Source organism: Coregonus lavaretus (assembly GCF_964263955.1).
Source record: "Coregonus lavaretus genome assembly, contig: HAP1_SCAFFOLD_866, whole genome shotgun sequence".
Classification (NCBI taxonomy): Eukaryota; Metazoa; Chordata; class Actinopteri; order Salmoniformes; family Salmonidae; genus Coregonus; species Coregonus lavaretus.
The window spans coordinates 175,672-195,618 of record NW_028156973.1 but is presented as its reverse complement, the minus strand read 5'-3'; the positions used below and the strand labels follow the sequence as shown (position 1 = coordinate 195,618).

Here is a 19,947-nt window from a genome sequence, read left to right as displayed (position 1 = left end):
TCTGGATCATGTTCAGTTACCTGTGACGGTGAGGGAGAGGAGCTCACTCTCAGAGGAGAAGTTATGAGAGAAAACATAATTGTCATAAACACAGCTGTAGTTCCCTTGGTGGGAGCCATCTGCAGCAGGGAAGAGGAAGGCAGCAGAGTGATTGACAGCTGGCTGGGTCTGGGTTCTGTTGGAGCCGGTGAACGTGAGGAGGAAGGAGCCTCCTGGGTACTGTGGCTGAGTGGAGCAGGTGATGGTGAAGCTGTAGCCCCTAAAAACTTCGGGCCCCTGCTGGCCCCTGGAGACCCCTCCCATTGAGTCAGTCAGGAAGATATCAGGCTGGACCAGGAGATCTGTAACAATAAAAGAGAACAAGAAAAACCTCTTCAACTAGTTTCCTATAGATATGACAATAACATCAGCATGTAACAGTGCTAGCCACCCTCCCTCACAGGGCAACATGAGTAGTGGGCCTACAGTCACTGAGACAACATATGTTGATGTCAGGCTGAAGCAGGACATCTGGAACAAGAGGAGAGAAAAAGAAAACGTAGCTCCTCAACTACTTTCCTCATTTAGATATGACAATAACATGACATGTGACAGTGGCAGTGAGTAGAGACGTTCACTGAGATAACACTCAAATACAAAAGCATTCTGGGATATTTAAGTTGTATTTGATTCCTACTTGACTGAGTGATTTATTTTGCAGACTTACAAGCAAACAGTCATCATTAGAGGGGCAGAGGAAGTTGAATGAATAAAGGGAATCAGTGGAATATAATGATCATATATTGATATTTCCTGAGCAGATCACTTATGTGGCCTACCACTTCGTGGCTGAGCCAATGTTGCTCCTAGACGCCACGTCGAAAGTCACTGAGCTCTTCAGTAAGGCCACACAAGCTACTACCAATGGTGGTCTGTGGATTGTATGGCTTTGTGTGATCGATCCTATACACCTGTCAGCAACAGGTATGGCTGAAATAGCTGAATCCACTACATATACATTTTAGTCATTTAGCAGACGCTCTTATCCAGAGTGACTTACAGTTAGTGAGTGCATACATTATTTTTTCATCCCTGCCGGCCATTCCCTCCCCTACCCTGGACGACACTGGGCCAATTGTGCGCCGCCCCATGGGTCTCCCGGTTGGAGCCGGCTACGACAGAGCCTGGATTCGAACCAGGATCTCTAGTGGCACAGCTAGCACTGCGATGCAGTGCCTTAGACCACTGCATTTTTGGCCATAAAGTGTAGCTTGTTATTACCTGAGCAGATCACTGTGAATCCAAGAAAGAGATCATAAGTTGAATACGATGTCCCACACTCCCTCAGTGAAGACTCAGACCCAGAACAGTCAACTCTAAACCCTCTAGTGGTGTTTCCAGGTAGTACTGAAACAGTGGAGCCACAACCCAGCTTTCTACACACTACTGCAGCTATAGCCTTGGCCCAGCCTGCAGCTCCCACAGTCCTCCACTCTCCCTCGTCGTACTGCTCCACTCCACCAGCACAGCGACTGCCTCCTCCCACCAGCCTCACATCATCAGGCTCTGAGAAAAGAAGAGAGAGAGACAGTAATCTTACTATTTTCTCACTAAAACACACCTATATTGCCTCTCATATTCTTCACTCCATGTGAGAAACAATGTTGATTGAGTGACAAACTGTTTCTTACCTGAGCAGGTGAGTCCAACAGCATTACCAGGTAGGCAGGTGTTGTTTTTTCTGTCTGAGGTGTCACAGTCCAGGAGAAGAGACTCATTGCCTTTACACTGGAACTCTTTATCCCAGGTCTGACCCTCACCTTCTCCATAGAGCCCCCCCTGTAGAGCTGCAGGAGCCCCACAGCCAAGCTCCCCACAGACTACCTCTGCATCCTGCTGGTCAAAGTCAGCTTCACACACTGAGGCCCAGGACTGACTGGACTGATTGGACTTCACCTCCAGTCTACCAGAGCAGACACCAGCTCCATCCACAAGCTGCACAGACTCTGGAGAAAAAGAGTTGGTTGAACATTCAATCCGTTTTGTTGATGACACTGTCAAGGACTAAACACAAATATGTTGGATAAAAGATTGTAGGTTGCTATGTTTGATACTGTAAGAGGTAGAAATGGGTTCTTAGTCACTCAGGACAGGGTTGGGAATAATGCAGGCAGGATACAGGAATAAGTTCACTTCACTTTATAGAAAATAAACAGCTGGACATCCATCAGGCAGCTTCACTTCAGTAACATCTGAACTACAATGATCTACCCATGCACATCTCCCATAAATGAATATGACAAACACAAATATAATGTTTAAATACATCTAACATCTCTCCCTCTCTTTAAATGAAATGAAAAACACATAAAACATGACACATGTAAATCTTGTATAATGTACCAATTAAATATCTAAATATTACCAGTCTCTTACCTGAACAGATCACATTATGATAATATCCACCAGAAGAGACACCAGGTCCTCCTCCACCGGTGTAACACTCTCTAATTGTAGACTCATTTCCACTGCACATACTCAATAATTTGATTGTTCTTCTTCCATCTTCAACCAGAGGTCCTCTAGATTCAGCTATAGCATTCCCACAGCCCAGCTCTCTACACACAACCTTAGCATCTTTCATCTTACTCCCAAACCAAGGACGTAGACCAAACCACTCTCCTTTATAAAATACTTCCACTGTCCCAGAGCAGGAAGTGGTCCCATTCACCAGTCTGACTGATTCTTCAGCTGTAAACAGCAGAGAGGAAAACACAGTGGTGAGGACAGATTATGACAGGGCTTCTGTTATTCTAACAGCAGTAATGCTTTGTGGTTGACAAGTATTAGCAGTTCCATAAAACAGTACTTGTTATTGGATTTTAGAATGGTGTGTATCGACCCATGAATTTCTCCATGTGGGATAATAAAGTTGACTAATATTGAACTGCTATAATCACTGTAGATTTATACTCTACCTACCTGGTGGACTGATGCTTTGAGCCTGGAGATCTGAAGAGAGAGAGGAAGAGAGAGAGAGAGAGAGAGAGAGAGAGAGAGAGAGACAGAGGAGAGAGAGAGAGAGAGAGAGAGAGAGAGGCAGAGGTTAAATGAACATCAACATGACCTTTCATGATGTGATGGGGAAGATAGGCTTATCGATGGTATGATGCAACAACACACGTGTGTACATACACTATAGATACAAAAGTATGTGGACACCCCTTCAAATTAGTGGATTCTATTTCAGCCACACCCCTTCCTGACAGGTGTATAAAATCGAGCACACAGCCATGCAATCTCCATAGACAAACATTGGCAGTAGAATGGCCCATACTGAAGACCTCATTGACTTTCAACGTGGCACCGTCACAGGATGCCACCTTTCCAACAAGTAATTTAGTAAAATGTCTGCCCTGCTGGAGCTGCCTCGGTCAACTGTAAGTTCTGTTATTGTGAAGGGAAACGTCTAGGAGCAACAACGGCTCAGCGTGAAGTGGTAGGCCACACAAGCTCACAGAACGGGACCGCCGAGTGCTGAAGAGGGTAGCGTGTAAAAACCGTCTGTCCTCGGTTGCAACACTCACTACGAGTTCCAGACTGCCTCTGGAAGCAACGTCAGCACAAGAACTGTTAGTCGGGATCTTCATGAAATGGGTTTCCATGGTTGAGCAACCGAACAAAAGCCAAAGATCACCATGAGCAATGCCAAGCATCGGCTGGAGTGGTGTAAAGCCCACCGCCATTGGACTCTGGAGCATTGAAAACGCGTTCTCTGGAGTGATGAATCACACTTCACCATCTGGCAGTCCAAAGGAAAAAATCCATGCAGCAATGTATATTTAACATTACCTCACTAATGCTCTTGTGGCTGAATGGAAGCAGGTCACCGCAGCAATGTTCCAACATCTAGTGGAAAGCCTTCTCTGAACAGTGGAGGCTGTCATAGCAGCAAAGGGGGGACCAACTCCATACTAATGGTCATGACTTTGGAATGAGATGTTCGACGAGCAGGTGTCCACATACTGTTGGTCATTTAGTGTACATTCCCTTTCCATGGAAATGTGTAACTCTCTTTGCAGATGAGTTTATATCTTTATAAGATGTGAGATAAACTTCTAAGCAACTTATCTTGGCTCAGTGGTTGAACCCAGCTAACTACATCAAACTGATCTGTTTTGGAAAAACCCCACAGGAAACTGCTGACAGAGCAGCAAAGTTTCACATATTGTGTCCTATAATATCACCTCTAACTTTCTACTGCTTGAGTTCACCTCTTATAGAATATTGGTTAATGTTCCAGCACCTAAATATAAACAGTACCAGCACCCAACATGGGGGTGGGGGGGGAAACTGCACCATTTTCTCTCCACCAACAAGAGGGGTGTAATGGAGTAGGGGGACGTTGCACCTAGACACTGATCTTGGGTCAGTTTGGGATTTTCCCCACTAATGGTTGATGTTAGGTTTGGGGGAGGGGAAGCAGATCCTGATCTGTACCTAGTGGAAACTTCACCTTGGGGCTTAGACCACAGTAAGACCATTTCCAATACCCACATCCCACCCCTAGGGGGCAGCAGCAGCAGGAGACAGGTGCCTGGAGTACCAGCATGGTTTAAAGGCTCTGGTGAACTTTAACCTAAGGACTTGGGTAGTGGTGCTCTTTATAGAGAATAGGGTGGTATTTGGGGCCGACTCTATGGGAAGATCTCAATTGCATTTCCTTGATTACTCGACTCCTCTCTCCTCGGCTCCTACTCAAAACCCAAAGGAGGCCAGGAGAGAGGACACAACTAGCTGACAGGATGATGAAATACTGTACTAGGCCTGGGTAATATGAGGGTGATATTACTTCATGTTTCATACTCCCACCAAACTACAGTGAAGTCTGTAGGCTCCAGGGTGAACTTTCCCCTAGGTTCATGTAACCCTCTCTTCTGAGGGACCTGAGTTCCTATCAGTTTGGACCTAGTATCTAGGTGTGTGGCAGGACTATTAGACTAGGTTGTCTGTAAGTAGTCAGAATGTGAAAGTTAATGTGTGTAAAGATGTATGGACCTAACCATAAATAATGTAGTGCAGTGTCTCCACCTAATAAGTAAGGTACCCCTGAAGATATGTATTTACTGACTAGGATATATAATAAACCCACACAGTATCTAGAACTACACAAGTATTCAATATTTACTGACTAGGATATATAATAAACCCACACAGTATCGAGAACTATACAATTATTAAATATTTACTTACTATACTTTACTTTCCTATTTATATTTTTGACAACTTTTATTTCACTACTCTGGGATGCTGGTCCTCTGTAGCTCAGCTGGTAGAGCACGGCGCTTGTAACGCCAAGGTAGTGGGTTCGATCCCCGGGACCACCCGTACACAAAAAATAATAATTATGCACGCATGACTGTAAGTCGCTTTGGATAAAAGCGTCTGCTAAATGGCATATTATTATTATTATTATTATACATTATTATATTATTATATTATATTATTATATTATATTATTATATTATTATTATTATATTATATTATATTCCTGAAGAAAATAATGTACTTTTTACTCCATACATTTTACCTGACACCCAAATGTACTTGTTACATTTTGAATGGGGTGGCAGGTAGACAAAAATGTATGCACGCATGACTGTAAGTCGCTTTGGATAAAAGCGTCTGCTAAATGGCATATTATTTATTATTATAGGTAGCTTAGCGGTTAGGAGTGTCTGCCTCTGATCTGGTGGACTCACTAAACACACGTTTCATTTGTAAATGATATCTGAGTGTTGAGGATAGCCCCTAGCTATCCATAAATTAATATAAAGAATTTGAAATTATTTGTACTTTTACATTTGATACTTAAGTATATTCAAATACATTAGAGTGTCTAGTTTGAGAAACAGACGCCTCACATGTCCTCAACTGGCAGCTTCATTAAATAGTACCCGCAAAACACCAGTCTCAACGTCAACAGTGAAGAGGTGACTCCGGGATGCTGACCTTCTAGGCAGAGTTGCAAAGAAAAAGCCATATCTCAGACTCTCAAAAGGGTTTTCTAATGATCAATTAGCCTTTTTAAAATGATAAACTTGGATTAGAAAACACAACGTGCCATTGGAACACAGGACTGATGGTTGCTGATAATGGGCCTCTGTACGCCTATGTAGATATTCCATTAACAATCAGCCGTTTACAGCTACTATAGCCATTTACAACATTAACAATGTCTGCACTGTATTTCTGATCAATTTGATGTTATTATAATGTTAAAAAAAATGGCTTTTCTTTCGAAAACAAGGACATTTCTAAGTGACCCCAAACTTTTGAACGGTAGTTTGTATATATATATATATATATATATATATATATATATATATATATATATATATATATATATATATGCAAGAAAAATGGGGGATTGGAAGTGATGCAGACAATTACATTGATGGAAGTTACAATCTATCTGCAATATTAAAGCTGATCTACCCCCCTCCCACATGTTGAGATGTCCCTTTTGTTAAGTAAATCTGTTGTTACATATGGTGACAGTTGTAGGACTGTTAACACAGTGGCTGAATTGTCAAAGACCGTATCCTGAGGTCACCCAAATAAAATTAATCCAGAACTTTCTCTTGTAAAGAATTACAAAATCTACCACTTTCATATAAACACCATGACACACAGCAGAACACCTACATTGAATCCATCCAAAAAACATCCTAATTTGTTTTAATGAACACTTTTTATACGACACTAAAATAATCTTAAACTATATATAAAGGGATTATTGTCATTGTTACAGTATATAGGCTACAGTAAGTTCTATTCTTCCATTTTAAATAACAGGCTCTCCCACCATCTATAATCATCTGGTCTGCTTGCAGATGAACAGAATGGCTTGGAAAGCCAGACCTTTAGACCTCATAGGCCTGTTTAATACCTTGTTGATTTTTTCATATTTATAGTTTCGTTGGGATTTAAATTGATGTACACTCCATAATGTCTAAGTGAAAAATAAATGATATACAGTCCTGGTCAAAAGGTTTAGAACACTTACTCATTCAAGGGTTTTTCTTTATTTTTACTATTTTCTACATTGTAGAATAATAGTGAAAACATCAAAACTATGAAATAACACATATGGAATCACGTAGTAACCAAATAAGTGTTAAACAAATCAAAATATATTGTATATTTGAGATTCTTCAAATAGCCACCCTTTGCCTTGATGACAGCTTTGCATACTCTTGGCATTCTCTCAACCAGCTTCACCTGGAATGATTTTCCAGCAGTCTTGAAGGAGTTCCCACATATGCTGAGCACTTGTTGGCTGTTTTTCCTTCACTATGCGGTGCGACTCATCCCAAACCATCTCAATTTGGTTGAGGTTGGGGTATTATTATGAAAACGATTTCGACAATGTCACTCAAATACCGTTAAAATGTATATAGAGGTATTAGTCTCATGCTACAGTATATAAATTGTATTCTTCCATTTTAAATAGCGTAACAGTGTCTCCCACCATCTCTAATTATCTGGTCTGCTTGATGCAGAACAAAATGTAGACCACAACATGATTATTATATGACTACCACATATCTGTACCCCCCACACACAATCCATGATTGGCAGATGCTCTTTTAATTTACAATTAAACCCTTAGCCTACAATTTCCGCGGAAATCTAATTAACATTAAAAAACAATCCCCATCAAAATCCATCTGTTTAAGCTAGAGATATTTCCCTTCTGCATCTGCGGTGAAAGGTGGCAGAGCTAGAGCTGTGTTTGTCAGACAATGAAACATCCCGAAAATGGGTCTTCTCAGGAAAACATCTGTAGCGTCCAACCGGTTTGGCCTACAAACTATGGAAAGATGAGACTCTCACGAACACAATGATATTCTCAGTTTTGCTCTACGACCCCCATAAACGTCACGGGACTCGTCTGAAGTCGGTACTGTCGATCCGCCAACTTCTGTCTGTAGTGTCAGAACCGTTGGGCTACACACTATCATGACCCCTCTATGGAAAGATGAGTCTCTCAAAACACGTTTTGCTCAAGCTTTACAAAACTTGTCTGAAGGTCTCCCGGTACCAAATTTATGGAAGTATATATGGAGATAGTTTAGTGCCAAAAATAAGGTGTTAAATACATGTAAAAAAATAAAAATAAAGTGTTTCCTGATCTTTCTTATATCTCTCAGATACAAAATCTCTCAGATACATGATTTTCCCCAAAAATATAAAAATCCCAAGACTTCAAATAGAATTTCACAGTAGGAACGAAAGACAGAGGACACCAAAGTCTATTTATATCTGTGCTTAAAAATAAGATATACGGGTCATTTCTGCTTGGCTGTCAATGAACTGAAAGAGAAGGCAAGAAGGGCTTTCAAAAGACACATTTACATTGACATACCAATATGAACCTGGCCCAAAATATTCAAATCTACAGTTGAACCAACTGCCCTTTATGGAAGTGACGTGGGAATCCACTAACCAATCAAGATTGTTTTAAAATGTGGCAAACATCCAATTGAAATTCTGCATAAAACATTATTCGACTACAGAGAAAAAGCCCCAAACAATCCATTCAGGGCAGGATTAGGCCAATATCCATAACTAATTAATATCCACAAACGAGCAGTTGCGACCAATCATTTTTGTGCCTGTTTTGCACGTTATTTGGGCATTAATATGTGTCACATATCAGTTCGCAAACGATGTAAAAAATTAATTGAATTAATAAAGCCTCATACAAACATGGTCTTTTTTTCTTTCTTAAGGCAGCACCATAATGCAGGTGTTTCAGCTCAATGCTTTCTGGCGTGGTGGGGCTGGCCAGCGGAAAATACGGAGCGTAGGGGTTGGTAATGTGCTCTAGTTGCGCCGTGATTGGCTCAGTGTTCTGTCACTCATGGGGACACTACGTCACCCCATATATCATAAAATAATCATGTTGTGGTCTACATTTTGTTCATCATCAAGCAGACCAGATAATTAGAGATGGTGGGAGAGCCTGTTAGGCTATTTAAAATGGAAGAATACAATTTATATACTGTAGCATGAGACTAATACCTCTATATATATTTTAATGGGATTTGAGTGCCGTTTTCTAAATTGTGTTCATACAGGGAAATAAAGAAAGTTGAAGCCTCTTTGGGTGCTGCCATAGATTTACAGTAGAAGAAAATCAAATGTTATCTACCGTATCTTTGATTGGATTGATCATGTCAACATCCTACTTTCAAAATCTTAGCTAGCAAGCTAGAGAAGCAGTCATCATCATGAATCACATTGACAATCTACTGGCAAATCCTTTTCAATCCTTGTCATATGAAGATAAATTAGAAATAAAACATCTTCGTGCTCATCGTCATTGGACATAAACATTACACAACAAGTCGGAAATCGTAAATTCAACAATGAGTGGTTTGGAAGGAAGCAGTGGCTAACTGCAAGCATATCAAAGCAATAAGTATTTTGCTTCCCCTGCCTGCTATTCAGTGGAGAGGGTGTGTGGTCCAAGTCTGGGTTTAAGGATTTAAAACATCTGTCTGAAAGGGTCTCAAAACATGACAATTGTGCATCACATATAGACAACGCTGTTAAACTAGGATTACTGGGGATATCAAACGTTTTGGCTCAGCAAACACCACATACAGCTGAGCTATCGACCTTCACAACCAACAAACAGGTCCCGCAGAATAGGTACGTGCTTGCCAGAATTATAGCATTAAATTGTGTGGCAATTGTGAGGCAGCACTGCAGGGCCTGTTTGTACAACTGCTCTGACTTGGTGGTGCAAATCAAATCACATTTTATTTGTCACATGCGCCGAATACAACAGGTGTAGACCTTACAGTGAAATGCTTACTTACAAGCCCTTAACCAACAATGCAGTTAAGAAAAATAAGTGTTAAGTAAAAAATAGATAAGTAAAAAAATTAATAATAATAATTAAAGAGCAAGCAGTAAAATAAAATAACAGTAGCGACGCTATATACAAGCGGGTACCGGTATAGAGTCAATGTGCAGGGGTGCCGGTTAGTTGAGGTAATTGAGGTAATATGTACATGTAGGTATAGTTAAAGTGACTATGCATAGATAATAAACAGAGAGTAGCAGCAGCGTAAAAGAGGGGGTGGGGGGACAATGCAAATAGTCTGGGTAGCCATTTGATTAGCTGTTCAGGAGTCTTATGGCTTGGGGGTAGAAGCTGTTAAGAAGCCTTTTGGACCTAGACTTGGCGCTCCGGTACCGCTTGCCGTGCGGTAGCAGAGAGAACAGTCTATGACTAGGGTGGCTGGAGTCTTTGACAATTTTGAGGGCCTTCCTCTGACACCGCCTAGTATAGAGGTCCTGGATGGCAGGAAGCTTGGCCCCAGTGATGTACTGGGCCATACGCACTACCCTCTGTAGTGCCTTGCGGTCGGAGGCCGAGCAGTTGCCATACCAGGCGGTGATGCAACCAGTCAGGATGCCCTCGATGGTGCAGCTGTATACATTTTTGAGGATCTGAGGACCCATGCCAAATCTTTTCAGTCTCCTGAGGGGGAATAGGCTTTGTCGTGCCCTCTTCACAACTGTCTTGGTGTGTTTGGACCATGATAGTTCGTTGTTGATGTGGACACCAAGGAACTTGAAGCTTGGACTTGGTGTACAGGGAGAATACTGTAAGAACGGCCCATGTTCTGAATTATCTCGCTGTCCATTTCAAAAGTGCTAAACGAATAGGCGGCATATAGGCTACATCCGTCTCAGCTCGCTACATCCGTCTCAGCTCGCTACATCCGTCTCAGCTCGCTACATCCGTCTCAGCTCGCTACATCCGTCTCAGCTCGCTACATCCGTCTCAGCTTGCTACATCAGCTCGCTACATCCGTCTCAGCTCGCTACATCCGTCTCAGCTCGCTACATCCGTCTCAGCTCGCTACATCCGTCTCAGCTCGCTACATCCGTCTCAGCTCGCTACATCCGTCTCAGCTCGCTACCTCCGTCTCAGCTCGCTACATCCGTCTCAGCTCGCTACATCCGTCTCAGCTCGCTACATCCGTCTCAGCTCGCTACATCCGTCTCAGCTCGCTACATCCGTCTCAGCTCGCTACCTCCGTCTCAGCTCGCTACATCCGTCTCAGCTCGCTACATCCGTCTCAGCTCACTACGTCCGTCTCAGCTCGTTACATCCGTCTCAGCTCGCTACATCCGTCTCAGCTACATCCCTCGATGGTGCAGCTGTATACATTTTTGAGGATCTGAGGACCCATGCCAAATCTTTTCAGTCTCCTGAGGGGGAATAGGCTTTGTCGTGCCCTCTTCACAACTGTCTTGGTGTGTTTGGACCATGATAGTTCGTTGGTGATGTGGACACCAAGGAACTTGAAGCTTGGACTTGGTGTACAGGGAGAATACTGTAAAAACGGCCCATGTTCTGAATTATGTCGCTGTCTATTTCAAAAGTGCTGAACGAATAGGCGGCATATAGGCTACATCCGTCTCAACTCGCTACATCCGTCTCAGCTCGCTACATCCGTCTCAGCTCGCTACATCCATCTCAGCTCGCTACATCCGTCTCAGCTCGCTACATCCATCTCAGCTCGCTACCTCCGTCTCAGCTCGCTACATCCATCTCAGCTCGCTACATCCGTCTCAGCTCGCTACCTCCGTCTCAGCTCGCTACATCCGTCTCAGCTCGCTACATCCGTCTCAGCTCGCTACATCCGTCTCAGCTCGCTACATCCGTCTCAGCTCGCTACATCCGTCTCAGCTCGCTACATCCGTCTCAGCTCGCTACATCCGTCTCAGCTCGCTACATCCGTCTCAGCTCGCTACATCCGTCTCAGCTCGCTACATCCGTCGCAGCTCGCTACATCCGTCTCAGCTCGCTACATCCGTCTCAGCTCGCTACATCCGTCTCAGCTCGCTACATTCATCTCAGCTCGCTACATCCGTCTCAGCTCGCTACATCCGTCTCAGCTCGCTACATCCGTCTCAGCTTGCTACATCCGTCTCAGCTCGCTCATGTCTTAATGGAGAATGACGGCTTGCCTCAACCGCTTATCGTCATATATGCCATAGTTTGTACATCTGCACTGTTATATTGTTTATATAGGTCCACAGTGGCGGCTCCTGAAAAAATTCTCAGGAGGGGCAATTTTTCTGATGATTTAGGTGACCTACACACATTTTAAAAAAGATATGTCCAGCAACAACATGAAGACAGGGGCAGCATATAAGTCAATACCAGAAGCATTTATTGACTGATCTGGGGAGATGGATTCCAGTTTCTGTGACAGATTATAAATAATCTCTGATGCCTTTGTTATATTAGCTTTTGGTTGAATGTACTGTCGTAGTAAATATATAATGTTATAGCTTGGTCTGACTAAAATCTTGTGCATGACCCATTTTGTGTTGGGCGTTTGTTTTCAATCAATGCTGTTCCTATCCTATAACAATGGACAAAAGAGTCCTATCTTGTCAGCCTTGTCAGCAGGTGGCCAAGGACAACACCCACGCCATAGGTCTCTCAGTTCTTCCAACTCACGAGTTCTTGCTCTGAGGACACACACACACACACACACACACACACATCATCACTGATAACACACACACACACACACACACATCATCACTGTTAAACACACACACACACACACACAAAAATCCCCTCTCTTTAGGCTGAACATTTGAAGACAGAGAACCCGACTCAGAGCCAATGCAACAGTGGAGGGGACCTCGCCCAACTCATCAGGACCAATCAGAAGATCAGAACTACTAGATTCAACCTACATCATTTATTGTATAAAATGTCTGCACACAATGTTTTCGGGGCTCTCTTCTCCCTAAGAGTTTGACGGACAAGTCCGTGCACGCGATTCCAGATATCTTTACCTCTGAATAAACTGCCTTTATTATACCATATCCACCCTGTCCAAAGTCTCTACTTGGTCTCAGTTCTCCAGTAAACTTGTGATTATCAACAGTACACAACGGTAACAAACAATTGGGGGAACTCACGGGGCAGATAGTAAGGTCGCAATGACACAGAAAGCAGTTCAATGTCGGGGTACAGAGTCGCTCTCTTACCAGGATCGCGGTCCGCTCTGACCAGGGTGAAGCCGGCCGGCTCCACTTCTCTGTCCGGGACTCTGTCATCCAGCCAAGTCTCCCAGCTGTATTGGATTCCGCTGCCAGCAGCGTTTTCATTATTTAGTCCGTTCGTAGCGGGTATGTACACGATCAACAAGATCAGTCCAAAACCCAACACTGGAAATCCATGGTTGGCAGAATGTTTGTAAACTAAGTCTACAAATTAAAAACATAAAATAACGCCACACTGCAGGTCGCAACAGAGACGCTGCTAGCCGCTATTGTCTTAGTTACGTTCATGGTTACGTCACGTATGACGAAAGCGCGTAAGTGCAAGCCCACAGACACCCATAGAGAATGTATTGAAAGCTTTGAAATTTGAAAAAAATAGATTTTACATGACAGGCTATGAGAGACTTCTGGGCGATTTTCAACCTGACTGAAATCGCCCCAAAAACGGGCGGGGCCATTTGAAGCACGACTTTAGCCTGATTTGACATTTAGTGGCTGGCAGATCAGACGTGAACACTGATAACTACTTTTGCCGTGATATAATTGATTAGAAAAAAAATCCCTTCCTTTTCCCGTTTGGCAGTGCGTCGCCCATATCGCCCTATTGAACAGGCCGTCCCTGTAGGTCCATCTCATTAGCATCTTATTCATCATTTTAATGTTAGAATGATGCACTTCATAGTTTTGCTAACTCAGTGTGTTATAATTAGCTCAGGTGATACTATAATATGATGTCTGTAAGTTACAGACCCAACACCATTATATTATAGAGTCCCCTCCTCTTAACCATGGTTACCAGTGGCCGTCTCTTCCCATTCAAATATTAGTTTTCAACAAAAAGTTCAGTAATAGACCCATGTAATTCCAGTTCATATTGCGAGGGTTGTTCTGTTTGTGCAATGTTCTGTCAGTGCATCTGTTTATTGTCTATAAATGTGGATCCTCGTGATTGTATTGTCCTTCCTTTTTAGACCACGTAGGCCTAATACAATACTTCAAATGGGAGGGTAACCGCTGAGTCTGACTCCCTCTCTCTCTCTGTGGTGACTTGAAGAGTAAAATTAAGGTCTGAACATCTTGCTGAATTTTTCTGAACTAACATCTATCTGAATTTCTGTCGGTGTCCATTTTGAAAGTGCTGAATGAAGGCCTTCCTCGTCGCAGCTCGTTTGCTTCCACTGGCTTATCCTCAGAGTTAAGTGTTAATGACATAAGAACAAACATGATGAATTTACTGAACATAAATTAAATGATGTTTGTGTACGGTTCAAATGTCAATACGCATGTCAACATTAATTATTATTGAAGGAGAATGTGGTTCTTATCCAGTTACACAAATCCACAAGGAGTCAGTAGAAACTATATATATTTTTAAGCAAGTCAGCCATAAGCTCCACTGTCGGGACAACTTTATGTAGACCCTAAAAGTTTGTGGGCACCTTTTGTCACCGTTATAGTGCATGTAATGTATTGTTTAGATTAATTAATTATTATTATTATTATTATTATTATTATTATTATTATTATTATTATTATTATTATTATTATGTTTATTGTGTTGTGGTGTCGCGAGCATGCATCCCCCCCAAAAAAATGGTTGTTTGCCCCACCAAGATTGGGGCGGCAGGTAGCTTAGTTGTTAAGAGCGTTGTGCCAGTAACCGAAAGGTCGCTGGTTCTAATCCCCGAGCCGACTAGGTGAAAAATCTGTCGATGTGCCCTTGAGCAAGGCACTTAACCCTAATTGCTCCTGTAAGTCGCTCTGGATAAGAGCGTCTGCTAAATGACTAAAATGTAAATGTAATGTAAATGTAAGATTGACATGCTAAAATCACCACTGCAAACGAGCCATCAATTTGTTTAACCACCTAACAAGCGACCACCACTCCTACCACTACAAAGACCTGAAATGCCAAGAGATAAACATAGAGAAAAGTCCCTTCTTCCAGCTTGTCCTGAATCTAAGTTCACAAACCACTACTAACCCAACAATGCCTCAAGACAGCCCTCAGACAATCTGGCCCAAACAAATCATAACCAAACAAACATAAAATTATACTGGAAAACATTACAAAACCTCAAAGTGACCTTAAATGCTATTTGGCCCTAAACAGACAGTATACGGTGGCAGACTATCTGACCACTGTGACTGATAGAAAACGGAGGAAAAAATGGACAATGAACAGACTCAGTGAGCATAGCCTTGCTATTGAGAGAAGTCACCATAGGCAGAGAGGAGACAGGCTATGTGCCCACTGCCCACAAAATGAGGTGGAAACTGAGCTGCACTTCCTAACCTCCTGCCAAATGTACGATGATATGAGAGACACATATGGAAAAAGTTACTGGTTATGATTACATCACTGGTGAGAAGTCAGTAATGAAAAGATATTCAGTTGACTGCGTGTTAGTCTGTCAGCCCTATCTCTTTTGACATCTCCCTCTCTCTCCTCTTCTCTCTCACTCTCCATCTCCCCTCCTCCTCTGTCCTATAGCCGCAGGAAGTTGTTTGGTGGTGTAGAAATACAGCTAAACCTAGGGTATGGCTAAGTGGGGTGTGTAGAAATCCCCCCACCAGTTGAAGCTCATTTACTGTACTTAAAAACTCTCAAATACTATTTGGAGAACAGCAGAAACTAACAAAAATGCCCCCAGACATTAATTATCACTGCAATGTTAGGTTTATATTAGATTTAAAGGTCTGTGGAATGGAGTGTACAATGTACTACTCAACTTCAGTTCGAGATGTGCTGCATCTCAATCTACTTCAACCACCTGTATGTCTGCCTTCCGCATCCCGAAAATCACCATAGGTAGAGAGAAGACAGGCTATGTGCCACACTGCCCACAAAATGAGGTGGAAACTGAGCTGCACTTCCTAACCTCCTGCCAAATGTACGATGATGTGAGAGAGACATATTTCCCTCAGATTACAAGGACCCCCAAATAATTTGAAAACAAATACAATATTGATAAGCTCCCATATCTGTTAGGTGAAATACAGCAGCGTGCAATCATGGCAGCAAAATGTGTGACCTGTTGTGATAAGAATAGGGTAACCAGTGGAGAACAAACACCACAGTAAATAAAACCTAGGCCTAGATTTATCAGTTTATTTCATTTCCCTTGCCATTTGTACTTCTACTTTTTGCACAAACTCACACTCTCCTACAAACACCAGTTGGCTGAGAGGACCCTAGTGGAGCCACCTGGCTGAGAGGGCCCTAGTGGAGCCACCTGGCTGAGAGGGCCCTAGTGGAGCCAGCTGGCTGAGAGGACCCTAGTGGAGCCAGCTAGTTTATATTTCATTTACAGTGTATTGACCGACGGCCTATACAGGTCAGGACTGATACACTCATTTATTTTTTTTATTTTTTTATATAGTTAAATTATTAACATTTCAAATGACTTTCTCTTTTGAAACTTTTGTGTGTTTAAAGTTTACTGTTTGTGATTGTTTATTTCACTTGCTTTGTCAATGTTAACATATGTTTCCCATGTCAATGAAACCCCTTTGAATTGAACTGAGAGAGAGAGTGAGAGAGAGAGAGGGGGAGGGGCAAAATAGAGGAGAAATGAACATCAACATGACCTTCCATGATGTGATGGAGAAGATAGGCTTATAGTTGGTGTGGTGCAACAACACACGTGATGTGATGGGGAAGATAGGCTTATAGTTGGTGTGGTGCAACAACACCCATGTGTACACACATTCCCCTTCCGTGGAAAGGTGAACCTCTCTTTGCAGATGAGTTTATATATAATTTAATACCTTTGCTTTTGTCTGTTTTTGAAATCATTCATTTCATAGGTCAGAGGTCAAGCTGAGCCGTCAAGCTGAGCCGTACCAGAGTGGAAGAGTGGAAAAGGTTACTGGTTGTGATGACATAACTGGTGAGAAGTCAGTTATGAAAAGATATTCAGTTGACTGCGTGTTAGTCTGTCAGCCTTATCTCTTTTGACATCTCCCTCTCTCTACTCCTCTTCTCTCTCATTCTCCATCTCCCCTCCCCTCCTCCTCTGTCCCATAGCCACAGGAAGTAGTTTGGGGGTGTAGAAATACAGCTAAACGTAGGGTATGGCTAAATGGTGTGTGTTGAAATACAGCTAAACCTAGTGTATGGCTAAATGGGGTGTGTAGAAATACAGCTAAACCTAGTGTATAGCTAAATGGGGTGTGTAGAAATACAGCTAAACCTAGGGTATAGCAAAATGGGGTCTCTATCTCCCCTCCCCTCCCCTCCCCTCCTCTGCCCCTCCCCTCTCCTCTCTCTCCACTACGCTCTCCTCCGCCCCCCACCCATCCTCTCTCCTCCGCCCCATCTCTCTCTGCTCATCTCTCGCAGCCCTTTGACATCTCCTTCTCTATCTCCCCTCCCGTCCTCTGTCCCCTCTTCTCTCTCTCCACTACCCTCCCCTCCTCTCACTCTCAATTCAATTCAATTAAATTTTTCAATTTAAGGGCTTTATTGGCATGGGAAACGTGTGTTAACATTGCCAAAGCAAGGGAAGTAGATAGTAAACAAAAGTGAAATAAACAATAAATATTAACAGTAAACATTACACTCAGAAGTTTCAAAAGAATAAAGACATTTCAAATGTCATATTATGTATATATATACAGTGTTGTAACAATGTGCAAATAGTTAAAGTACAAATGGGAAAATAAATAAACATAAATATGGGTTGTATTTACAATGGTGTTTGTTCTTCACTGGTTTCCTGACATATAGCATCAGGCTTGTTGAGCTTGACTCAGTTGACTTGGGTAAGAGACCTCTAGCTACCCCCTTCCCCTTGCTCGATTGAACCTTTAATAAACCTTTATTTAACTAGGCAAGTCAGTTAAGAACAAATTCTTATTTACAATGATGGCCTACCCAGGCCAAACCCTCCCCTAACCCGGACGATGCTGGGCCAATTGTGCGCCGCACTATGGGACTCCCAATCCCGGCCGGTTGTGATATAGCCTGGGATCGAACCCGGGTCTGTACTGACGCCTCTACCACTAAGATGCAGTGCCTATGATCACTGCGCCTCTCGGGAGGCCATAGAAAAATTAGACAAATATTAAATAGATACATCATATATACTCTCATTCATTTTCATAGGGACAGATACAATCAATCATTGACACACTGAATATACAACATCACATACACCATCACACCTTAAATGACATTAGTGCCTGTCCCCAGATGGACAGTTATTGTCACGCCCTGGCTCTGGGGACTCTTTAATGTTGAGCCAGGGTGTGTAGGTTTCATTGTTTAGTTTTCTATGTTTGTGTTCTAGATCATTTAGATCTATGTTGGCCAGGGTGGTTCCCAATCAGAGGCAGCTGTAGCTTGTTGTCTCTGATTGGGGACCATACTTAGGCAGCCTGTTTGGCACTGTTATTTTGTGGGATCTTGTTCCGTTTGGTTTGTGTTATGACCTAGGACTTCACGTATCGTTTGGTTTATTGTTTTGGTTCGTGTGTGTACTAAATAAAGTATGTACGCCTAACACGCTGCGCCTTGGTCCGCTTCCGCTTCCGTCAACGATCGTGACAGAAGATCCCACCACCAGAGGACCAAGCAGCGTGCCAAACAGGAGAAGTTGGCGATGTCCCAGGTGGGCGAATGGTGGTCTTGGGAGGACATATTCGCGGGCAGTGGGCCATGGGCAAAAGTAAATGCCCAGGCAGGAGAGGAGAAACGGCGCCAACCGTGCCGACGTCGGACACGCGAGAGGCAACCCCAAGACATTTTTTTTTTTGGGGGGGGGCACACGGCGTGGACGACGGTGCTGCTGGAGGCAGCTACAGGACGAATCGGCGGACTAGGAGAGGAGGCCACCAGGTTTGGGGGGCTGGAAGGGTGGTTGGCGGAGCCTAGAGGTAGAGCAGAGCCAACTCCCCGTACTCAGGCTAGGCAGCGTGAGACTGGGCAGGTTCCGTGTCATGCGGAGCCAAGTACTGTGCCGCGAGTGTTCCGGCACAGTCCTGTACGTCCTGTGCTAGCACCACGCACGTGTCGTGCTAAGGTGGGCATGTGGTGCGCGTTGTCAGCCCGGTCCGGCCTGTTCCTACTCCCCGCACCAAGCCAGTGGTGCGCGTCGCCAGCCCGGTCTGGCCTGTTCCTGCTCCCCGCACCAAGCCAGTGGTGCGCGTCACCAGCCCGGTCCGGCCTGTTCCTGCTCCCTGCACCAAGCCAGTGGTGCGCGTCGCCAGCCCGGTCCGGCCTGTTCCTGTCCCTCGCACCAAGCCAGTGGTGCGCGTCGCCAGCCCGGTCCGGCCTGTTCCTGCTTCATGCACCAAGCCTGTGGTGCGCGTCACCAGCCCGGTCTGTTCCTGGCCCTCGCACCAAGCCTGTGGTGCGCGTCGCCAGCCCGGTCCGGCCTGTTCCTGTCCCTCGCACCAAGCCTGTGGTGCGCGTCGCCAGCCCGGTCCGGCCTGTTCCTGCTCCCCGCACCAAGCCAGTGGTGCGTGTCGCCAGCCCGGTCCGGCCTGTTCCTGTCCCTCGCACCAAGCCTGTGGTGCGCGTCGCCAGCCCGGTCCGGCCCGTTCCTGCTGCCCGCACCAAGCCAGTGGTGCGCGTCGTCAGTCCGGCACGGCCCGTGCCTGTTCCACCGGTGCCTGGTCCGGCACCGGGCAGATGCTCCACTCCGGAGCCAGAGCAATCTGCTCCACCGGTGTCCAGTCCAGCTCCGGCCAGCGGGGCCAGACCAGATCAGGGGCGCTACGGGGGGGTGGAGAGAGAGTGGTGGTCATGCCCGGAGCCGGATCCGCCTCCGAGGTGGAATGCCCACCCGGCCCCTACCCTCTTGTGTTTGGGGGGGGGGGGGGGGGTACTGTCACGCCCTGGCTCTG

The 19,947-nt window shown here is 44.3% G+C and overlaps 1 long non-coding RNA gene across 1 annotated transcript; it reads right to left on the bottom strand.

The window, feature by feature from the left end:
* Positions 1-268: 268 nt before the first annotated feature.
* On the bottom strand, positions 269-1,789 carry LOC311125975. The gene is made up of 3 exons (XR_014612928.1): positions 1,671-1,789; positions 1,261-1,545; positions 269-341 (listed from the first exon to the last, which is right to left on the bottom strand). It is a non-coding gene; the product is annotated as an uncharacterized lncRNA (long non-coding RNA).
* Between the last annotated feature and the right edge of the window lie 18,158 nt (positions 1,790-19,947).